Raw genomic sequence first — 21,946 nt, forward strand, 5'->3', positions numbered from 1 at the left:
TAAATATCCCTACAGTCACAAACGTCCTAGAGAGTGGTGAACAGTGGTTAGTAATGACGACGTGAACCTGGCAGCAGAAATAGTCAGTGATAAACACAAAATGAATGGAGAACTGGAGTGGATTTAGGACAGTGACGGCATGGGCTTGAGGTTGCCCATGGAGAAGAGGCCTCCAGCCTCTACGGAGTTTTGGGACTCACCCAAAGGCCTGGGTGTTAAGGGTTGAACTGTGTCCCCTCTAAACTCACAAGTTCAAGTTCCAACCCTCAGTACCTCAGCATGTGACCTTATTTGGAAACAGAGTCACTGCAGATGTAATTAGTTAAGATCAGGCCATAGCAAAGTAGGATGGCCTCCTAATTCAATCGGACCGGTGTCCTTCCAAAAAGAGTGCCATGAGGAGAGTCAGACACACACAGAGAGGCAGAACGCCATGGCCGGATGAAGGCAGAGATCCGGGGATGTATCTACAAGCCAGGGAATGGCCAAGACTGCCAGGAAACCACCAGAAGTCAAGAGAGACGCCTGGAACAGATTCTCCCTCACCGCCCCCCGAAAGAGCCCTTCTCAACACCTTGCTCTTAGACTTCTAGCTTCCAGAACTGCAAGACAATACATTTCTGTTATGGAAGCCTCCCAGTTTGTGGGACTTCGTTAGGGCAGCCCTAATAAACTAGTATGTTGGAGTGGAAACCTTCAGAGGCTGCCGACCCAGCCTCGGCTGTATTGGAGAAGATGGGCAGGCCCTCAGCAAACACGGTCATGGCTTTCAGGAATACCAAGAGAGGCCTCAGTGGATCCTGAAGACATGCTGTCTGAAAAGCAACTGGCCAAAGCAAACACGGTCCCAAGAGGGGGTGGAGCTGGGACTGCAAAGGAAGAGAAACCCTTTGGCTCCACCTGGGGAACTCGTGGGAAAACAGATGATTCTTGTGTGAAGGAGGCTTTGTCACTGAGTTAAACAAGGGTAAGTTGATTAGAGTCATGATAAGAACGCCAAAAGAGATAGGAAGTGGTAGGCAGGAGGAGATCTCCGGGGCTGTGGCCAGGTTAAGGAAGGCTCTTATGGAGTTGTCCACAATTTCTAGGAAATATACCCAGAGCTGATGGAAGAGAGGTTTTTCAGGAGTTCCTCAGGGGAATCTCAGGAGACCCCAAAGAAACCCAGAGAGTGCAACTTTGTATTTTGTAGCCAGGAAATAAAAATTTGCAGGAAAGCCAAAGCAAGCGTTCTTTCAAGTTTGGGACCAAAAGACATAAGTAAAAGGCAAAACTGAAGTGCCCACTGCTTATAAGGTGGACAACTTTGCCCCGGTTTGCCCAGGACTTTTCTGATTTTAGCATCCTGGAAAGCCTTCAAGCCTGGGAAAACTGGGATGGCTGGTCACCCTAACATCCCCTTCCCAACACTGTGGGTATCTCAGGAGTACAGGCACATGTGCAATGTATGCTGCCTCAAAGGAGAACAAAATTATTCTTGAATATAATATGACAACACAAAAAACAGAGCATGCAATACAATAATAGGTAATTAGGGCTTCAAGATTCTAGACATGCTATGGGTGCTAAGAAGAAAATGAATAAAAATTGATAATAATAACAACTAATAAGGATTAAATATTTTTCACATCTCAAGGAACAGTCTAAAGCCTTAATGCATATTAATTCATCTATGTTTGCAATAACCTTATGAAGTCGACACAGCTACCACCAGCCCCACTTTACAGATGAAGAAACCAAGGCACCAAGAATTTCTGGCCAAGGTCATAGTATGTCTTAAAAGTGGTAGAACAAAGATTAAAATCTTGTTGTCTAGCTTCAGGGCCCAAGCTCCAAACCATTACATTACCTTGTCAGGTAAAGAAAGGTCTGGAATACCATACTAAGGTGTTTTACTCCAAAGTCGTGGGGAGCCACTGAACAGTTTTGATTAGAAGGATATGACTGGTGTATAGTATATAGAAACACCACCCTGGCTCTGTACAGAGTGAAGGCAGAGCCTGAGGATGGGCAGGGTTTAGCAGAGAAGGGGGAGGGCTTTTTAGACATAGGACTCTCCCTCTCTCATTTTGCCCACAGTACTCAGCTTATCCCATACCACAGCCCTTGGAAAAACCCTTTGGCTCCACCTGGAGAACTCGTGGAAAACAGATGACTGGAGTATTTTCAAAGCACTACCTCGGTGCTTGTCTACGATGCTCACAGTCACACTGTGCTCCCATGGGCATCTTCCTATCGGTCTGTGTGCTCCTGAAAGGTAGGTTCCACGTCTCGTTCGCCTTTGGTTCTCCGTCAGGCACTGTGGCTGGTACATAATAGGCACTTACTAAATATTTGCTGAACAATAAGGCTCAGAGATGGGAATAAGCATGGCATGTTTGGATACATTGAGTCAACCTGACTAAAATTGGAGAGTGGTAATATATCCATTGGTTAAGGAAGGGAAGTGCTACATAAAGGTACAATAAGGCACATGGGAGGACCATGGGGTCAGCATTAAAAGCTGGGCTCCTGCTCTATCCACTGCCCAATCCTCGTCCCCATCACCACCAGGAAGAGCTTCTAAAATGCAGACCCTGTCATACATCTCTTCTCTTTAGAATTGTTCAGTAGCTTCTCACTGCCTTTGGGTAAAATACCTCGGTGTGACATGCAAGGCCCTTCTTCATCTGACACCTGTTATTTTCCTGCAGCTTCAACTCACACCACTGCCTTACAAACAGCCTGTGAAATAAATTGTTTACACTCCCAGACACTCATTGCACTCGGTGCTTCTGCCTGGGATGTCCCTCCCCTACTTTTCTACTCGACCAAGTCTCTTACTAACCTTTGAAGACCCAGCCCAGACATTACTTCCTCCAGGAAGTCCACCCTCATATCTACTTATCCACTTTCCTCCTAACGCTGGCTTAGGTGATGTCTTCTGGGCTCTCAGAGTGAGCAGTGCGGACCCTACCATGGTACTTGTCACATGTGTGCCTTTCTCATCTGCTTACGTGCAGAAAATGTCTTTCACCTCTTTCTCTTAGTACCCGGCACCAAGTAAGTGCTCCATGAATAGTTAGTGAATTAATTAATAACTTACAGATGACACCAATCCCCAACAATCCTAATATTCAATCCTTGACCTTCATCAAATACCTGGCACAAGACCTATATGCTAGAAATCATGATCAATTTTCAATCCCATTTGCTTTATCCTACCTCCTGGCACAGTCTTGAAAAGGAATACGGCTGGAGAATATCAACTACAGTATTATCAAAGCACTACATTGATGCTTCTGTTTGCCTCAAATTGGGACAAATATCACAACAGGCTTCTGCTCACCTTCTGACAAAATCACTAACAGTTTCTGCCCCCAGGGCCAGAGTTCAACCTCAATTATGTGTGTGGTTCCTAGGCATTCTTTAGTTTCCCAGCCTCTTAGCCTCTGCTTTGGACTTGACCCCTTACTAATATTCCCCAACTGATATGCCAAAAATGGGTTATGAGTGCTGTGATATCAATCCCTCATCCCTTGAGGCTTTCAAGCAGGGCCTGTGGGAGCCAGAGATTTGGGCTACAGTTCCTGCTCTCCGCTCCCAACCCCCATCCCTATGTCAGCAAGGTAAAATGCCCTAAATAGTTCAGCCCTTAAGTGTACCTTTCATTCCCCTGGTGCAGCCTTGGCCCTTTAGTTTTTTGCTTTCTCCTCAAGAAAGAAACAGAACGTACCGAATAACTTGTCTCTAAAAATACAGGCATCCCAACCACGCAGGTGTGGTGTCAGACTCCTGGGCTGAAGCCAAGGGGCAGGGGGGCTTGTTAAAGGCAGGGGGTGGAAGAGTCAATGAATGAAAACACTTTTGGTGTCAAGAGCTGACTTCTTGGTAATATGGAGTTAGAACCATTGGCTCTGTTCTCTGGGGGTGAGGAGGAATGAGGCTGAGAAGTCCCTCTTATTATTCAAAAGAGGCAGTGTGGACCAGAGAACCTGACTACCACAGGACCGGGAAAGAACTCCCTTCCTAATGATTATCTTTCCGAGCTGGCATGGCTGGAACCAATGGGCAGCGAGAGGAAAGGAGCAAAAGTGCACAACCATTAATGGGAAAGGGCATGGAAGCACAGGAATTGGGGAGGGTACAGGCTTGTCTCTGGCTCTTCATATTAGTGAATGGCAGAAAAATCAAGGCAATGCCTCAAACCTTACATTTGAATAGTACTTTACAGGTGACAAATAAGTCACTTTACCCTCCCTTCCTTACCCAAGAGGGGCAGATCTGCAGAGGATCCATCTGTGAGTAAGAAAACTGCCTGAGGCTGGGGAAAAACTACCTGACATGTTAGGGATAACAGCACCCTGAACTCACTCAGGGCTGGGAACAGTGCCTGTTCCCACCAGTCAGCCTGGAAAACCTCATGATTCACTGGATATTGGGTACAGCACTCAGAAGAGTCTTGCCTTTTGGGGGGTAAATAATTAGCCCGGGATCAAGCACTGCTCTGGTCTTGCCTAACAAATTTCAAAAGAAATACCTGGAGGGATCAAACTTTCTTCAAAAAACTTAACTGTGCCACAGAATAAAGCTTAACATACCTACACAAATACATACACCAGTGACAAGGTAAAATTCATAATGTCTACTATTTAGTAAAAAAATAATAAAAATTAACAGGCATACAAAGAAGCAAAAAGGTGTAACCTATAATGAGGAGAAAAATCAATCAAACTGACCCAGAACTGACATAGATGTTAACATTAACAGACAGAAAATAAAAAATGGTTATTAAAACTATTTCACATGTTCAAAAATTCAAGTAGAGAAATAAAAGAGATTATAAAAGAGCTTGCACTTTAAGGGATGAAAGATACACTGGATGGTATTAACAGTAGGTTAGACATTACAGAATAAAAGATTACTGAACTTGAGGACATAGCAATAGAAACTATTCAAACTAAAATGCTGAGAGGAAAATAAGAATTTTATAAAATGAAGCATCAGTGTATTTAAGCAACATATTTAAGCAGGCTAATATATATTAATTGAAATGCCTAAAGGAGGAGGAGGGGAGTTGGAAAAGAGATTTGAAAATAAATGACCAAAAGCTTCCGAACTTAATGAAACTATAAATCCACAGATCCAAGAACCTCAGACAGCCCTCAACACAAGAAACACCAAGGCACATAGAAATCTAATTCAATCAAGTAGGAAAGAAAAAAATGAAATCTTAAAAGTGACCAAAGGAAAAATGGAATGCTATATACTAAGGAACAAAGATAAACATGACAGCAGACTTCTCATGAGAAACAATGCAAAACAAAAAAAAGTGGAGCAACATCTTTAAAGTAAAAATAAGAAAAACTGTCAACCTAGAATTCTATGCCAAGTACACCATTTAAAAAAAACAAACAAAGGTGAAATAAAGACATCTCAAGGCATAAAAGCTAAAAGAACTTTCACTAGCAAGCTTGAATGACAAGAAATGTTATAAGAAGTCCATCAGGAAGAAGAAAAATTTTAACAAATGGAAATGTGGATCCACACACAGGAATGAAAAACACTGGGAATTATAACTATAGGGTAAATCTATACAATTTTTTTTCTTATTATTTAAGTCTCTTTAAAAGATAGTTGAATGTTGCCCTGACTGGGTAGCTCAATTTATTGGAGCGTCCTCCCACACACCAAAAGGTCACAGGTTCAATTCCTAGTCAGGGCACATACCTAGGTTGCAGTTTGATTGGGATATACACAGAAGGCAAGTGATCTCACATTGATGTTGCCTCTGCTCCCCTCTCTCTGGTATCAATGAACATATGCTCAGGTGAGGATTAAAAAAAGATAGTTGAATGTTTTTTGTTGTTGTTTTTAATATATTTTTATTGATTTTAGAGAGGAAGGGAGAGGGAAAGACAGATAGAAACATCAATGATGAGAGTGAATCATTGATTGGCTGCCTCCTGCACACCCCCCACTGGGGATCGAGCCCGCAACCCGGGCATGTGCCCTTGACCGGAATCGAACCCTGGACCCTTTAGTCCGCAGGCAGACATTCTATCCACTGCACAAAACGGCTAGGGCAATAGTTGAATGTTTAAACAAAAATAATAATAGTGTGGGTTTATAGCACATGTATCAATAAAACATAGGACAACAATAGCACAAAGGCCAGGAAGGGAGAAATAGAAGTATACTGTTGTAAAGTTCTTATGCTATATGTATAGTAGCATAAACCACTGTGATAAATTAAAGACACATTCTATAAACCCTACAGCAATCATTAAAATAACAAAGTAAATAATTACAGGTAATAAGCCAATAAAGGAGATAAAATAAAATCATAAAAATATTCAATTAACGCAAAAAAGGAAAAAGTAACAAAGAATAGAGATGAAACACATAGAAAAAAACATACAAGAAGATAAATTTAAACCTAAACATAGCAATAATCACATTAAATATAAATTGTCTAAATACTACAAACAAAAGGTAGAGATTGTCAGATTGGAAAGAAAGGCAAGTCCCAACTATATGCTATTTACAAGGAATGCACTTCAAATGTAAAGACACAAATTGATTAAAAGAAAAATGACAGATAAGATATAAATAAAAATAAAGCAGGGATAGCTATATTAATATTAGACATGGTAGATTTCAGGGCAAATAATATTACCAGAAAAAAAGAAGATCATCTATATATATAAAGAGCCAGGGTTGTAACATCCAAAATGATCGAAGGCTCGACCGAATGCCAGGCTGCACACACAGCAGGCAAGTGGGCTGAACTGCTGACCTCTTGGAGAGAGAGAGAGAGAGAGAGAGAGAGAGAGAGAGGCGGGGCTGATCAGCAGCAGTAGTGGCTGCTGGCGAGGCCCGGAGAGAGAAGCAGGGTGATCAGACCCTGCTTCTCTCTCCGGGCCTCACCAGCAGTCAAGCCTCTCTCTCTCTCCCAGAGGTCAGCAGTTCAGCCCACTCCCAGTAGCCAGGGGAGGCTGCTGATCAGCCCTGCCTCTATGATCAGGCCTGGAGATGCTGACTGGCATAGAAACTGACCAATCAGAACCAAATCTGGGTGAATTGAGAGGAGCCAATGGTTGCCTAGGAGGCAGAGCTTTTCATGCTGACTGGCATAGAAACCGACCAATCAAACCTACTCTGGGTGAAATGCAAAGGCAGAACCTAAGGTGGGGGCTGAGGAGGGGTTTTAACCCTTTTCACTCGCTTGCTTTTTTCTCGAGCTGCTACCGATGCTAACCATGTCGAGGCACACTCGACATCTGAGTGCAAAAGGTTAAGGGCAACAGCTGTTTGGTGTAAGGTATAAGAAAGTGATTCAATTTTTTAATGACTGCTTTGGCAGTATAGTGCATATGGGTGGCTATCAGTCCAGATTTAGGGATTATATGTTTTTGTCTGCCAAGAGCATCTCCTCCTGTTGAAAAAGGCTCCCCCACCCCCATTTAAGCAATCCTATCCTATATAATATATCCTTCCTAATAGACAAATATGCAAATTGACCATACCTCCGACACACCCACAAGCCACGCCCACCATCCAATCAGAGCGAGCATGCAAATTAACCTAAACCAAGATGGCTACAGCCATAGAGAGCAAGGTTTCCTAGGTAACAGAGGAAGCCAAGCTTTCTGCCTGCCCTTGCCAGGCCTAAGCCTCCACTCAAGCTACAAAGTTTCAATTATAGAAGGTAAACAAATTCAAACAAATGGCGGCAGAATGAAGCTTAAGAGAGCAGGCCAGGGTTGTCCCCGGCAACAGGGGAAGCAAAGCTTTCCACACACCCTGGCTGGGCTCACCCGCTTAAGGCAACAAAGTTTTAATTATAACCCCAACAGAAATGGCTGCCGGCCTCGGAGGGAGCCCCAGGCTTGGCTCCGCTCCAGGCTACAAAGTTTGAATTGTAGAAGGAAAATAAATTCCAGATACCAGGGCCTCCGCTTGGGTTGCCAGGGGGCATGGCCGGCCTGCAAATTACCACAGGCCCCTCGCTCAGGCCGCCCCATGCCCCAAGGGAACCCCCACCTGATCCGGGACACCCTTCAGGGCAAACTAGCTGGCCCCCACCCCTGTACCAGGCCTCTATCCTATCTAATAAAAGAGTAATATGCAGATTGATCATCACTGCAACACACAATATAGCTGCCCCCATGTGGTCAAAGATCCTGCCCCCATGTGGACACAAGATGGCCAGCAGGAGAGGGCAGTTGGGAGGCACCCGGCCTGCAAGGGAGGGCAGTTGAGAAGGACCAGGCCTGCAAGGGAGGGCAGTTGGAAGTGATCAATCCTGCAGGAGAGGGCAGTTAGGGGTGACCAGGCCGGCAGAGGAGGGAAGTTGGGCGCACACAGGCTGGCAGCAGAGTGGTTAGAGGGTGATCAGGCTGGCAGGCAGAAGCAGTTAGGGGCAATCAGGAAGGCAGGCAGGCAAGCAGTTGGGAGCCATCAGTCCTAGGGATCGGGCCTAAACGGGCAGTCGGACATCCCTTGAGGGGTCCCATATTGAAGAGGTTACAGGCTGGGCTGAGGGACAACCCCCCTCCGTGCACGAATTTCGTGCACTAGGCCTCTAGTCTATACTAATAAAAGGGTAATATGCTAATTAGACCAGGTCGATCGGTCATCTTCCAGATGTCCGACTTCCTTCTGGACAAAGCCATAGTGGTGGGGGCTGAGGCAGAGGCAGTTAGCAGTGATCAGGCCAGCAGGGGAGGGCAGTTGGGGGCAAGATCAGTCTGGCAGGGGAGGGCAGTTGGGGGCAAGATCAGGCTGGCAGGGTAGGGCAGTTGGGGGTGAGATCAGGCTGGCAGAGGAGGGAAGTTGGGGGTGAGATCATGCCGGCAGGGAAGGGCAGTTAGGGGTGATCGGGCAGGCAGAGGCAGTTAGGGGCAAGATCAGGTCGGCAGGGGAGGGCAGTTAGGGGCAATCAGGCAGGCAGGCAGGCAGAGAGGATAGGGATGATTAGGCAGGCAGGGAGGCAAGGTAAGGGCGATTAGGCCGGTGGAGGGGCAAGGTAGGAGCGGTCAGGTTGGCAGGCAGAGGGGTTAGGGGCGATCAGGCAAGCAGGCAGATGAGTGGTTAGGAGCCAGTCATCCTGGATTGCGAGACTGCTGGTTTAGGCCTGATCCCACAGGCAGTCTGACATCCCCCAAGGAATCCCAGATTGGAGAGGGTGCAGGCTGGGCTAAGGAACACCCCCTCCATGCGAATTTTGTGCACCGGGCCTCTAGTTTCATAATAATAAAGGGGTCAATTCATCAAGAGGATATAATAATCCTAAACATTTATGCACCCATAAACAAAGCTTCAAAACACATGAAGCAAAAACTGATAAATTTGCAAAGAGAAATAGACATATACTCAACTACAGCCAGAGATGTAATGCCCCTCTCAATAATTAACAGAACAAGACATTAATAAGGATTTAGGATATTTGAAAACTCTCAATCAATGTAACATAATAAACGTTTAGAGAACACTACACCCACAACAGCAGAATGCACTTTTTTTTCAAGTGCTCACAGAACATTTACCAAAATAAGCCATATTTTGGGCCATAAAACAAGTCTTAACAAATTTAAAAGGATATGAGTCATACAAAATATTTTCTCTGATCATAATGTAATTAAAACATAAATCAATAATAGAAATAAATATCTCTGGAAAATCCCCAAAGAGTTGGAAACTAAGTAATACACTTCTAAACAATCCAAGGGTCAAGGGAGGCAATATCAGTTTACCAGGTGCCCACAGTGTGCTTGGCTTTGTGTTAGGCTCTTTAAATACACTACCGCTAAGTTTGAGGATCAATCATAAAATGTTTTATTAGTTTCATTTTACGAATGAGAAAACCAAGGCTCAGGGAGATAAAGAAACATGATGAAGAATGTTATATATTTTGAAAATGGCACACGACATCTCTGTAAACTCCAGGCACTTTTCAATGAACCAGGTGCCTCTCTAAGACTCAGTGTAAAGTCTCCATCTCCTCTGGATCTCTGTTACTTTGCATTATAGTCACTCTTAACACCTTTGATGTTTATTTATTTTTAAAAATATATTTTTATTGATTTCAGAGAGGAAGGGAGAGGGAAGAGAGATAGAAACATCAATGATGAGAGAGAATCATGGATTGGCTGCCTCCTACACGCCCCCTACTGGGGATTGAGCCCACAAACTGGGTATGTGCGCTTGACCAGAATTGAACCCAGGACCCTCCTGTCCACAGGCCACTGCTCTATCCACTGAGCCAAACGAGCTAGGGCACCCCTTTAATTTTTAGATTATGACACTGTCAATGTTCATTTGCTACTGCCATATTTTTGTTTAGCAACACATTTCCAATGAGTACATGTTTCTGTTGACCTTTGAGAGAGGATTGTATTCTCCTTGAAGGAAAGAATCTGGAGTGGCCAGTTGGTTGGAGCATTGTCCCGTGCACCAGAAGGCTGCAGGTTCAATTCCTGGTCAGGGCACATAGCTAGGTTGTGGGTTTGATCTCCAGTTGGGGCACAAATGGGAGGCAATTGATCGATGCTTCTCCCTCACATTGATGTTTCTCTTTCTCTCATTTCCTCTCTCTTTAAATCAATAAACATATCCTCGGGTGAGCAAAACACAAACAAGAGTCCTATCTTACTCCTGTTTTCTATCTTCACTACTCATCATGCATCTCGTAGGCAAAGTGCTCTCCTTACAATAGGCACGCAACCAAAACACTGCAGCCCAGCATCTTGTCAGCAGCGAGGCTTGGAAGTGAATCTTTCCCTTATCTTCTAATGGATGTAGTGCCAAGTTTAAGAATAAATAGTGACTCAAGGGTTCCTTGGTAAGTTTCTTACTTAGAGCTAGTAATGTATATTCCATGTAAATGGGAGTTAGATTCCCAGGAGAAAGAAAAGAAATTCAGTTGAGCACATAATATCTTTAAAATATACCAGGGTACTACTGACATAACACATCATGGACAGTCAACCAAATTTATAAATAGGTGATACAGGAAAATGCCTTTCAGTTTTCATCCTAGAGCACCATGCACACATAGCTCCTCCATCTGCTGGTCTCGCGAGGGCGGAAGGGGTTGGACTTGGGCACTGGTAGAGTGGGCTTTGGTGGGAAGCAGTAGGAAGGAAAGGAGGAAACTACTTGGTACCAGTGATGGGTTAGCCCACCGCGTTCCATCTGCTGGATGGACATCTTAGGTTTCCGAATCAGGGAACAAACAATAGCTGCCTTTGTTAGGGTAATTTGCATGTCCAAACAAGGAGTGTCTACTGAGTAGTCCTATTCAGATGCTCCTGGAATTGGAGACTGTATGAACCTTCGGTCTACTAATTGAGCCGGTTACCAAAAATAATTACTGCAGAGCTGATACCTCCCAACACAAGTATTTTGGGTGCTGAGATTCTCTCTGGGAACCTAAACGCCGGCTTTATCACTTCTGCACTTGTAGTTATCACCCAGTCATCATACACATCTCTACTTGCTAGAGAGCGTTTTCCTTTCTCCGTCTAAACTGCTTCAGCACCTTTCCCTAGTAATAATAAATGGTATAATTTCAGAACTCCACAATTTTTAAGTAAGTTTTCTTTTTCTACAGTCTAACTTTTGTGTGTTTAAGATGAACCCAGACCTAGGAATTCTAAGAGCAGTTGTTCTTCCCTAGGATGCTCTCTCTTCTACGGATTCCTTTCCTTTCCTTCTAATCCACACTTACCCTCTTCACTCACGTTATGCTCTAAAGGAACGTCAATGTATTTCCTCTCAGATATAGGCTGGAAGCTGAAGATCTAGTCACTCAGGCTACAGAGCAACATAAATACATAATGAGCATTACCTGTCAGTATACTGGTGTTATCTATTTATCACAATAAGAATGGAAACATAGAAACACCTTGTTTCTGGACCAAAAAGCAGAGTCAATCCTAGAAGTTGCCTGCATAGGTTACAAGATATGATTTGACAGACGATACCAGGTCCTCCAGCTTGTAAGAACGGATCAGTCAGGTTCCAGAAACTGTGACCCACGCGTCCCCTCCCCTTCTCCCCCCCCCTCCCCCCCCAATACACACACTAGGGGACTGAGACCCAAAGCAAGGAAGGACTTTCTCTCTGACCCTCGCCACCTAGCTCCAGGGCATGGAGACAGCTGAAGGCAGAGCCAGGGCTGTGAGTCAGGCCTGGGAGAGCCAGGACTGGTGCTTACACTCGAACACAAATTAGAAGATGATGCAGACAGGAAGCAGATCAGGAGCCACAGGCTTCCCCAAAGTCTGTTCATTTATTTCCAAGATAAAAACCAGGAGAGTGCCTGCAGACACAAAGCTCTGAAGCCTTTAACTATCCCTGAGGAGGGAAGCTTTTAACTTTCTTCCCATTGAGCAGGCCCCAGATGCAGCTGCCGGCATCCATACCGCTGTGGGGAAGCAACCTACCACTCCAGGAAACTGATAACACAGTCTCCACCCTGGCCTCCCTTCCTCCTCCCTCCTTCCCCTCATTCTACTCAAATTCCCAAAGTAATGAGGGGGAGCTTGTAATCACAACAGAGGAATGTGGACAAAAGACATTTTCAAGTGAAGAAGATAGACCTAAGTTTTCAGACAGGGACACATGGCTTGCCCAGTCACCCTGGCCCTGCAGAAGTTCATTCTCATGTGGAATTCTTAAAGCCAAAGAAACAAGCAGTTGGTGAGACAGCATCCCCCTGGAACAAAGACAGGCAGGGCCACCTGCTGCAGGGTCTGGCAATTCAAGAGCTATGGGGGGGATCTGTACCCAAAGCAGTGTTCTCTTCCAAAAGATGTAACGTTGCAGTGTTGCTGTTTTTCCCGTTTTCCACATTCTATGTTTGGCTGTCAGTGGGAGGCAGTGGGCGAGAGAGGGAGAGGCAGGGCTTTAGAGAGACAAGGCAGCTGGCTTGAAAACACTGCTGAAAACCATGGGGCTTGTAGATTTATTTTTTTCTCTGTTTCTTCCCTGAAGGGGGCAGACAGGAAAAGGTGGGCCTGACCCTGGAAAACGGGGATCAGATGATGAGGTGAACAAAGCCCACACCTCTGGTTCTGCCCCTGTCAGCATAGTGCTCCTCGAGTCCTTTTACCTTCTTTGAGCCACAGATAGCTCTGTAGGTCCAGGGCGGCCCAAACCTGTATAGCTCTGCAGGGAGCCCACTGCCTCTGGCCTAAGAGGCAAGGTCACTGACCCTCCTTGCTGATGGTATCCCTGCTCACTTTCCATCTTCAAAGACCTAGGACCCCCTCCTACCTGCCCTGTTCTTACCTTAGCTAACCTCCCTGGGATTGATTCACATATTTTGTGGAACGGGGTTTAACATTTTGGGCTGGATCATTCTTTTGGGGTGGCTGTTGTGGGTTGAGTTCTGTCCTTCCAAAAAGGTATGTTGAAGTTTTAACCCCAACATCTGGGAATCTGACCTCTTTTGAAAAGTGCAGTTGCAGGTGTAATTAGTTAAGATGAGGTCATACTGGAAACTGGGCGGGCTTTAATTCAACATGACTGGCGGCCTTATACAAAGTCGGCCATGCGAGGATACACAGAGAGTAATGTAAAGGCCGAGATTAGAGCAATAAAAAGGAACGCCAGAGACTGCCAGCAAACAACAGAAAGTCAGGAGAGAGGCCTGGAAGAGACTCTTCCTCACAGCCCTCAGAAGGAACTAGCTGCTGACACCTAGACCTCAGACTTTCAGAGTCCAGCACTGTGAGACAATACATCCCTGCTGTTTCCAGCCACCCAGGTTGTGGTTCTTTGTCACAGTCGCCTTGGGAAACCTATACAGGGGCTGTTCTGTGCACTGTATGTAGGATGTTCAGCAGCATCCTGGGCCTCTACCCACAGGATGTCAGTCTCTTCCCCAGATGTAATAACCTAAAATGCCCCCAGGCATTGCCAAATGGACCCTGGGGGGCAAAACTGCCTTCCACTGCTTCCGACCACAAGACCACAGAGGAAGCCCCAGTGAAGGAGGCCATTCAACTTCCTCAGCGTACCGTGCGCTTCTGATGGTCCTTCGGGTGGCAGAGGCGTGAGGGATCACCTAATCTGTGGTTCTCATGGGACAGGGCGAGAGGGTAAAGGAGCTTGAGGGGAAAAAGTGAGGCCCAGCCCCTGCCCCAGGATAAACCAAACTATGGCTCTGATTCTCCTTATCAACTGATCGATGGATTAAAAAAAAACCCAAAAAACTAATAATGATGGCTGTCGGTTTTGGATCCACTTACAAATATTACAACATGTGGTAGATATGCTATTCTATCATGTTACAGATAAGAAAACTGAGGCTTGGAAAGGCAAAAGAACTTGAGTGAGCTCACATAGCTGGTGAGTGGCAGGGGCCAATCTGGAATTCACATTTATTTGACCCCAAGCAAAACATGCTTTAAATTCTGCTGTGCTGAATGGAAATATGCCAATAAATATTAATGGTTTATATATAATTATCTCTGAGTGATATTAGGGGTGATTTTTCTAAATGGTTTCTAGATGTTCTATGGTGAACATGTGTTAATTTTATAATCAGAAAAACATGGAAAAAGCATTTAAAGTATAAAAATTATATCCAGGTAAAAAATAAACAGAAAATTTTATATTTACATATATTTGCCTATTTTTATATGTGTAAGAAGAAAGACACACAAGATAACTGATTATCTTGAGACAGAGAGAGACTGGGAAGTGGGAGTGCAGAGATAATTAGCATTTTTATTTACATGTCTTTGCAATGTTTCACTTGTTAATACAACTAACAGGAATCTTTCAAAATTTGAGAAACACCAAAGAAAGAACTTTTAAAGGAAAATAATCCACTTTATTTTTGTCAGTTGAGTGCCTTCAGAAATACAAATAAAAAAGTTTCATTACAAATGTATTTAGCTTAAAGATGGCTGCACTGCCTGCTTCTGGGCTCTTGAAGACACTAATGCTTGGCCAACCACAGTGAAATACACAACCACAAAGTATGTAATAATCCTCTGTTGCCCCAGTCAGAGATTTCACCTTTCTCAGTTTGAACTTTATGACACTGCTCAGCATAGCTTAGAAGGAATATGATCTTGGTATGACATATATATGCAAAATAATTCCAGTTAAAAATAATCACCTAAGAAATCCTAAAAGTTGTTCTCCCTGGGCACAATGCCAACATCAACTACCACGACCCGGCGTTGTTTTGTGCAGCAGTCAGAAGTAAAGGACATGTCAAATTTGAAAACCTGGACAAGCATGCTGTATGGTGGACACCCAGGAGCCTCTGCCTGGAAGGGGCTGTATGGTTTGCTTCAAAGGCTCCCCCATCAGCATCACATAAACATCAGAGCCTAATGCCCACAGCAGGGAGCTGACAGCAGAGAGGCAGGCAGGGGCCAGTCCTCTGTATATGACACTGCCAGGCTGCAGTGGACTGACTGATATGGTTAGTGCCCTTTAAATACAAATCAGCAAAATAAAGGTGGAGTGATGTACACATGAAAGGGATAATAGGCAATATCTAGTTCTAGAAGAATTGGCCTCCCTCTTTCACTCTCACTGGTCCACTCTAGGACTGAATTACAGTGGCTTTAGAAAGCCTATGTCACTTACATATCATCTTCAATATACCATTAAATCCATCATTATCACCTGGCCACTGTGGCTCAGTGATTGAGCATTGACCTGTGAACCAGGAGATCATGGCTCAATTCCGGTGGGGGCACATGCCTGGGCTGCAGGCTCCATCCCCAGTAGGGGGGCATGCAGGAGGCAGCCTATCAATGATTCTTTCTCATCATTGATGTTTCTATCTCTCTCCCTTTTTCTTCCTCTCTGAAATCAATAAAAAAATATATATTTTAAAAAATTCACCACCACCATCCTCCTCCTCCTTCTCTTCATCATAGAAATATGGCTCTTAGACAACATCATCATCATCATCATCATCATCATCATCATCATCATCATTATTGAAATACGGCTCTTAGCCACAGGGCTGCTCCAGGGCCTGCAGGGAGTGACACATGTGGGGCGGTATCCCTGCTCAGGTCCCCCTGAAGGCAGGCCAGCCCTGGAAGGACACTGCAGTGTTGAAGGGAAAAGGAAAACCTTTGCCTCTGCAGTGGCCTGGAGGTGTCTCTACTCATGACTGGAATTAGTGAACATTGCCATGTACCCTGAGGCATAAATAAATAAATAAATAAATAAATAAAAGATAAGAGCCCTAACCAGTTTGGCTCAGTGGATAGAGCGTTGGCCTGCGGACTGAAGGGTCCCAGGTTCGATTCTGGTCAAGGGCATATACCTTGGTTGCGGGCACATACCCAGTAGGGAGTGTGCAGGAGGCAGCTGATCGATGTTTCTCTCTCATCGATGTTTCTAACTCTCTATCCCTCTCCCTTCTCTCTGTAAAAAAAAAAAAAAAAAAAAAAAAAAAAAAAAAAAAATCAATAAAATACATTAATAAAAAAAAGAAAAGAAAGAAAGAAAAGGGAAAAAAGAAAAAGGGTGACTTATGTCCAGATCACTTTGTATACAAGGCATGGGAAATTTAAATTGTATTTTAGAAAGTTTGCCATCAATAAAAATGAAATTTGAAAAATTTCAGCATGAAGTGCTTAGGGTTAAGTCTTGGTTCTGGATGAAATTAAATTACGTCAAACAGTTCATTTTCCAAGGACTAGAAGGGCGAGAGGCATGACAGTGGTACAAAGTGGTGACATAATGCCAAGGGCACACCAGGCCACGGAGAGTGCAATAAGATGAATAAGCCTGACGAAGTTTTTAGGAGGCACATCTTTGAGCCAACTTTAAAGACTCTAAAACGGAAAGGGAGAGGGCAGGAATCTGCCAAGCAAAAGAATGGCGTGGGCAAAGATCTGGGATGGGAAGTCAGGAAGATGTGAGGTTGCCTTGGCAAGGAACTGAGGGAAGTACAGTTTTGGGGGTTTCTCCTTCAAGCTGGGGTTGGTGATGGAAAGCTTGTTGGGGGCATGTACTAGAAGTGGCTATTGGCTCTTCAGGAAGAAAAGCTCAGTTTGGGCGTCAAAGAACCCAGCTCTGGCCCTCACGGTGGGCCGAGCCCCACATAGTGGCCGTGTGGTGGGGAAGGAGATGTGTGACAGAGACAGGAGGGACAGAGGAAGGAGATGTGCGCTAAGAATGAGGCCACCTGCACACTCTCTCAGACAGGGTGGGATTCAGAGATTTACTCTAGGGAAGAGACACCAGGTATCCACCAAGGACTGCTCACCGCAGACCACTGGCTGAGACCCAGAGCTCTCTGAGTCCTAGGATCCCCACTTTCAAAGAGGAAAGGGCACAGCACGTTCCTCCCGTTTCCTTTCCTTAGGAGACTGAGTGAAGAGACTCGCCCATTGGAGCATTTCCTCAGGGCAGAGATGCTGCGTGAGATCAAAGTCTTCCCATGTAGGCCCTCCAGGGAAAGGGCAGAATTCCAATAGCTGGAAATTGGACCAGGAGACAGGGAAGAGCCATGAGGTTCAGGCTCACACCCCATCATTCACCTCGTTATCTGGAGCTCTTGAATGTTGCTAACTCTTAGAGTTCAAGAGCTATCTTCCATGACCACAGCCTGTATCCATAGCCCCCAATTGTGAAAGCCTCAGCAAGAACCCTGAGGAATTTAGTACAAAGCCACCCTCAATGCTACAAAGGGAAAACTAAGCAATGGGTTAGTGAATGGTGACACAATGACTGGAAGCACGATGGCTAAGATATGGGTCTGGCAGGGCATGAGTAACTTCGCAGAGAGCCCAGGACTCGCTGGAAGGGTTGGGCATAACGAGCCCAATTGCCTTGCTGCTGAGCAGGTCATGTGGGCTGGGCTTCCCTATTCTCTCTGGTTGGAAGGGCGTGTAAGGTAAGTGGTTAAAGGGGTCTACATACCGAGCATCAACCTACTTTTGACCCCAAAGTCTCACTGATCCACACTTATATAAACACCAGAACAAGGCTTATTCAATCACTAGCTTTAGCTTTAGAATGTGGCAAGCTTCCCCAGCTAATCCTGCTATGTATGGGAATCTGGCCCTCAAACAGCCTAAGAAGTCCGGGGCATGAAGAGTTCAGTTAAACTGAGAGACTGGTCAGCACATTCTCTCTCTTGGGAAGTACCCTGTATGGGGCAATGTCATCAATCTTTTCTAAATCTTTAGTTCCTCTTTTCTGAGCGTGTTCCAGACATGACCTCATCCACTGTCACTATATCCCCTGAATATTAATGATGACAATTTACATTTGCTCCGTGCTGTAGACTTAAAAGTGCTTTTAAGTGCATTGTCTTTTGGATGCCTACCTCAACTATGATGGAGTAAACATTTTCCCCATTTTACAGATGCAGAAACGAGGTTGGTGAGGTCAGGTGACCTGTGCATTCAGCTGGAGTCGCTCGGGGCTTCCCACCCAGGTGCTCCAGTCCCTGCACCTTCTCACCTCCCACAAGGAAGAGGGGAGGGAGGACCTGTAACTCCGGCTTTGTTGATGAGGAGGTTATGGCACTAATTGTAGACACGGCCTTCATGTGAGGCATAGGGTAAGGAAAGAGGCAATCCAGGAGATTACCCCGTGCCAAGGTCCTCTGGTGCCAGATCACCTGGCCGCCTGAAGCCAGGGTGAAATCTGATTTCTTGGTGTAAACCTCAAACCTTTCTAACTTTACAAACTCGTAAAACTTTTACCAGAGTGACAGCTACGGCAGGTGGGTCAGACCCAGGTTTGCATCCAGGTAACCCTCTCTCCTTTAGCTGTAGTTTTTTTAAGCAAATGAGCCTGACCTTGTGTATTCAAGACATGAAAGAGTCCATGATTTAGGCAGAGTCCAAGCCTCGTGAAGAAGAAAACGTGCCCATCACATCGACTCGGAGTTCCCCTTTTAACTTGACTAAATGTCCCCGTCCCTCCCTGTTATTTTCAAATTCTAGGCATGTGATGGACTAAAGTCCACCAGAGACAGTTCAATCCATACTTGGCATCATTGAGGCTCAGATATATTGTACAAAATAGCCCACAGCCTGAAACACCGTGGAGATATGTAATTACAGCTGAGGCTGCCATTACTTGGTGCTGTCGGCTCCTGTAATGTAGTAGGACAGCTGCACTAGTCTCTACGGAAACCCAGGCTGACTGGGCATTTGCCTTGTGCCTCCTAAGGTGAATAAAGATGACCATCCTGATGAATCCTGGGCGTCGCCTGGTGCTGCAGGAGGCTGCAAGAGCTCAGCTCCCTCTGCCCTGGACCTCGCTTGCTTTCCAGGTGGAATGAATCAGATGCGGTGGTTTGTTCCTGTCAGAATTTGGCAGTGAGCTTTCCTCCTGTTAAAAATTTATTCCAAACAAAATTGGTCCATGAAAATGCCTCCAGTTGCTCATTGGCAGAGGAAAAAAGGACACATAATCTGCTTGGTGGGTTTGCTTGGTGGGTTGTTCTTGTTGGCGATGTGTGTTTGTTTTCCATGTGCATAACCTACAGCCTGAAGCCCTTCCACTCAGGCTCTTAGCGCTGGTTTACTGTCCCAGCTGCCTACCCACAGGTTCTCAGCAGCCTTGCCCTGCAGCCCAGGCACTCCTGGTTGGTGCCATCACCCTGAATGCCACAGCAAGGGGCACTTGCCTCAGGAGCCCGTAGGGGTCCTGGAACACGCTGCCTACCTGAGACCTCACTTGGACCAGAGCTAAGCACTGCAGCCTGGAACCTGACTAGAGCCCCTATTTCAGGAAAGGACCTTCCAGGAGAAGATGGGACAGACATGAAGGAAAAAGAGGAGGACAAGGAAAGAATGAAGAAGGTAGGAAGAAGAGGAGGAAAGAGGCTACAAAAGTTACTGTTTTGAAGTGCTCACCGCCACCGCGTCCCACCGGAGCCAGTTTTAGGGGTCCAGAGGGCTCTTATTAGGCACCTACAGTGGGGAACTGGAAAGGCTTGGGAGGACACTCCCATTTTCTGAAGCTTTCTCTTGGGAAAAGATCCTGAACGCTCGGCTTCAACCCAGCCCTGTTTGCAATGCGTATTTTGCTTCTTCTTACCCACTTATGACAGCACTTCTTTTTAGTAGCCTACAAGTTACTAGAATCAGAAAAAAAGAGTAAGAATTCTAAATATTAAAGACTTCACAAGCAAAAATAAGTAGCATTGTAGACATATCTCTATTACCATGGATATATCATTAAGTGAAAAAAGCTGGTGAATAATATACATATACGTACTGAGAAATATCTGGAAAGCATTGGCAACTGTTATATTGACAGCTGAGTGGGTGGAGTATTTTTGGGTTTTTTGCTCATCTGCACTTCTATATTGATGTGCATAGTTTTATAATTGAAATTTTGAAAAAGAAAGATAAAACTTCATTTGGGAAAAAATAGAAATGAGAGTTGAATAAGCTCAGTGTTTCCCCGTTACTCTGGAATGTATGTGAGCTAGAAGCGTGGGCTCTGGGGTCAGACTGCCTGGGTTCAAATCTTGCTTCCTGCACTTGAATGATCCTCTCTAGGACTGACTTTTCATCTGAAAAGTGAGGATAATATTGAAACCTACACTATAGAGTTATTTTAAGAATTAAAGGAGATATTTCTTATAAAGATATGTATAAAATAAATGGCAGTTATTACTTGTTCTTGTTTTCCTTTATAGCACAGGTTTAAAACTTTGAAGATATTTTTCAAAACATTCCTATCCTGGATAAATATTTTCATTGTGGAATTTGCATACATTCCCATGCATGAAAACCCATCACATGCTCCCTCTTGCTTCAGCTGAGACAGTGCTGGCTCCCACGGCACAGCACACGCCCGCGCCATCCTGCTCCTAATGTGTCACAGAAATGAGAGAAGGAGGGAAGAGCTAGGAAGTCGATTTGGCTTCTCTCAATCTGGGCAGGTTGACCTATGTTGAAACTAATTATTGGAAGACATGGTAATTGATGGTTTGCTTTCAGAATCAATACTGGGCCGACAAGAAAGCTTTCCTCTGCAACAGCTTCCCTGTTTCCTTTCTCAACCGTGCCAATGCTCTCCCGCCGAAAGTGGCTTTATTCTTCCCATCTGCAGGCATGCTCACTGTGCACAGTGAGTACGTTGTCACTCTGTGAAGCTAGTGGTCAGGCAGCTGTACCCTCCGAGGAGGCCCGCTGAGCCCGAGTCCTTTAGGAGGGAGAGTGCTCTCACTCGGTGCCCAGGCTCTCTCCCTCCTTCTCACTTCCCTGGGGCTCCACAGCAGGCCCAGCTCCAGTTCAGTTACAGAAATCAGATGGCCTCACACATCTTACTAACAGACTGGTCCCCCATATCAGGTCCCATGGGTAGCCAATCCAACCCTGCCCTGCTGCCCAGGTTTGATAACCAGACTCCTGCCCCATCCCTAAGAGCCAGCCTTTCCTTCCCTGGTGCCCCAGCAACCCTGCCTCTGATTGGTAGCCCAGTGGCTGGAGCCCTGCTATCTGTTAAGAGCCTTCCCAATGCAAATTACCCTCCCCTTGGCTCTGTGAACACATTGGTTCTTGGATGCCCAGGGCTAGGTACCCCCAACCACTCTCTCCTGGGTAGGACAGAGCATTACTCTGTTGCCTTTGTTTGGTTCTGAACACCTCTTCCATAATGCTCAACCTGAGGGCCAAGCTTGTCAGTACCTGTAGCTGATCTGTCCCCTTGGCATACGACCCATCTCAGACAGGCCCACTCTTTCCAACATATAACCAGACCACACCAAGTTGTGTCTTGAGAGATGGCAGCATACTTGATAGCCTAGCCTGCAGGGCATGAGGCTTAGAATTACTCCATTACCATTACCACGGTCACCTCTGCTGCCACAGAGCCCATTCATCAAGCACCTCCAATAAACTAAAATTCCTATTAGGCATGTTCCATATGTTATTTCTAGTCCTCATATCACCCTTCAGGATAGGTGTCACTATCTCCATTTTAGAGTGGACACTGAAGCTCA

At 45.3% G+C, this 21,946-nt stretch overlaps 1 protein-coding gene across 6 annotated transcripts in view; it reads right to left on the bottom strand.

The window, feature by feature from the left end:
• The window catches only part of KALRN (kalirin RhoGEF kinase), a 664,115-nt gene that overhangs the window by 319,576 nt on the left and 322,593 nt on the right, over positions 1–21,946 (bottom strand). The window lies entirely within an intron of this gene.

The sequence above is a fragment of the Eptesicus fuscus genome, chromosome 3 (genome assembly GCF_027574615.1).
Source record: "Eptesicus fuscus isolate TK198812 chromosome 3, DD_ASM_mEF_20220401, whole genome shotgun sequence".
NCBI classification, from domain to species: domain Eukaryota; kingdom Metazoa; phylum Chordata; class Mammalia; order Chiroptera; family Vespertilionidae; genus Eptesicus; species Eptesicus fuscus.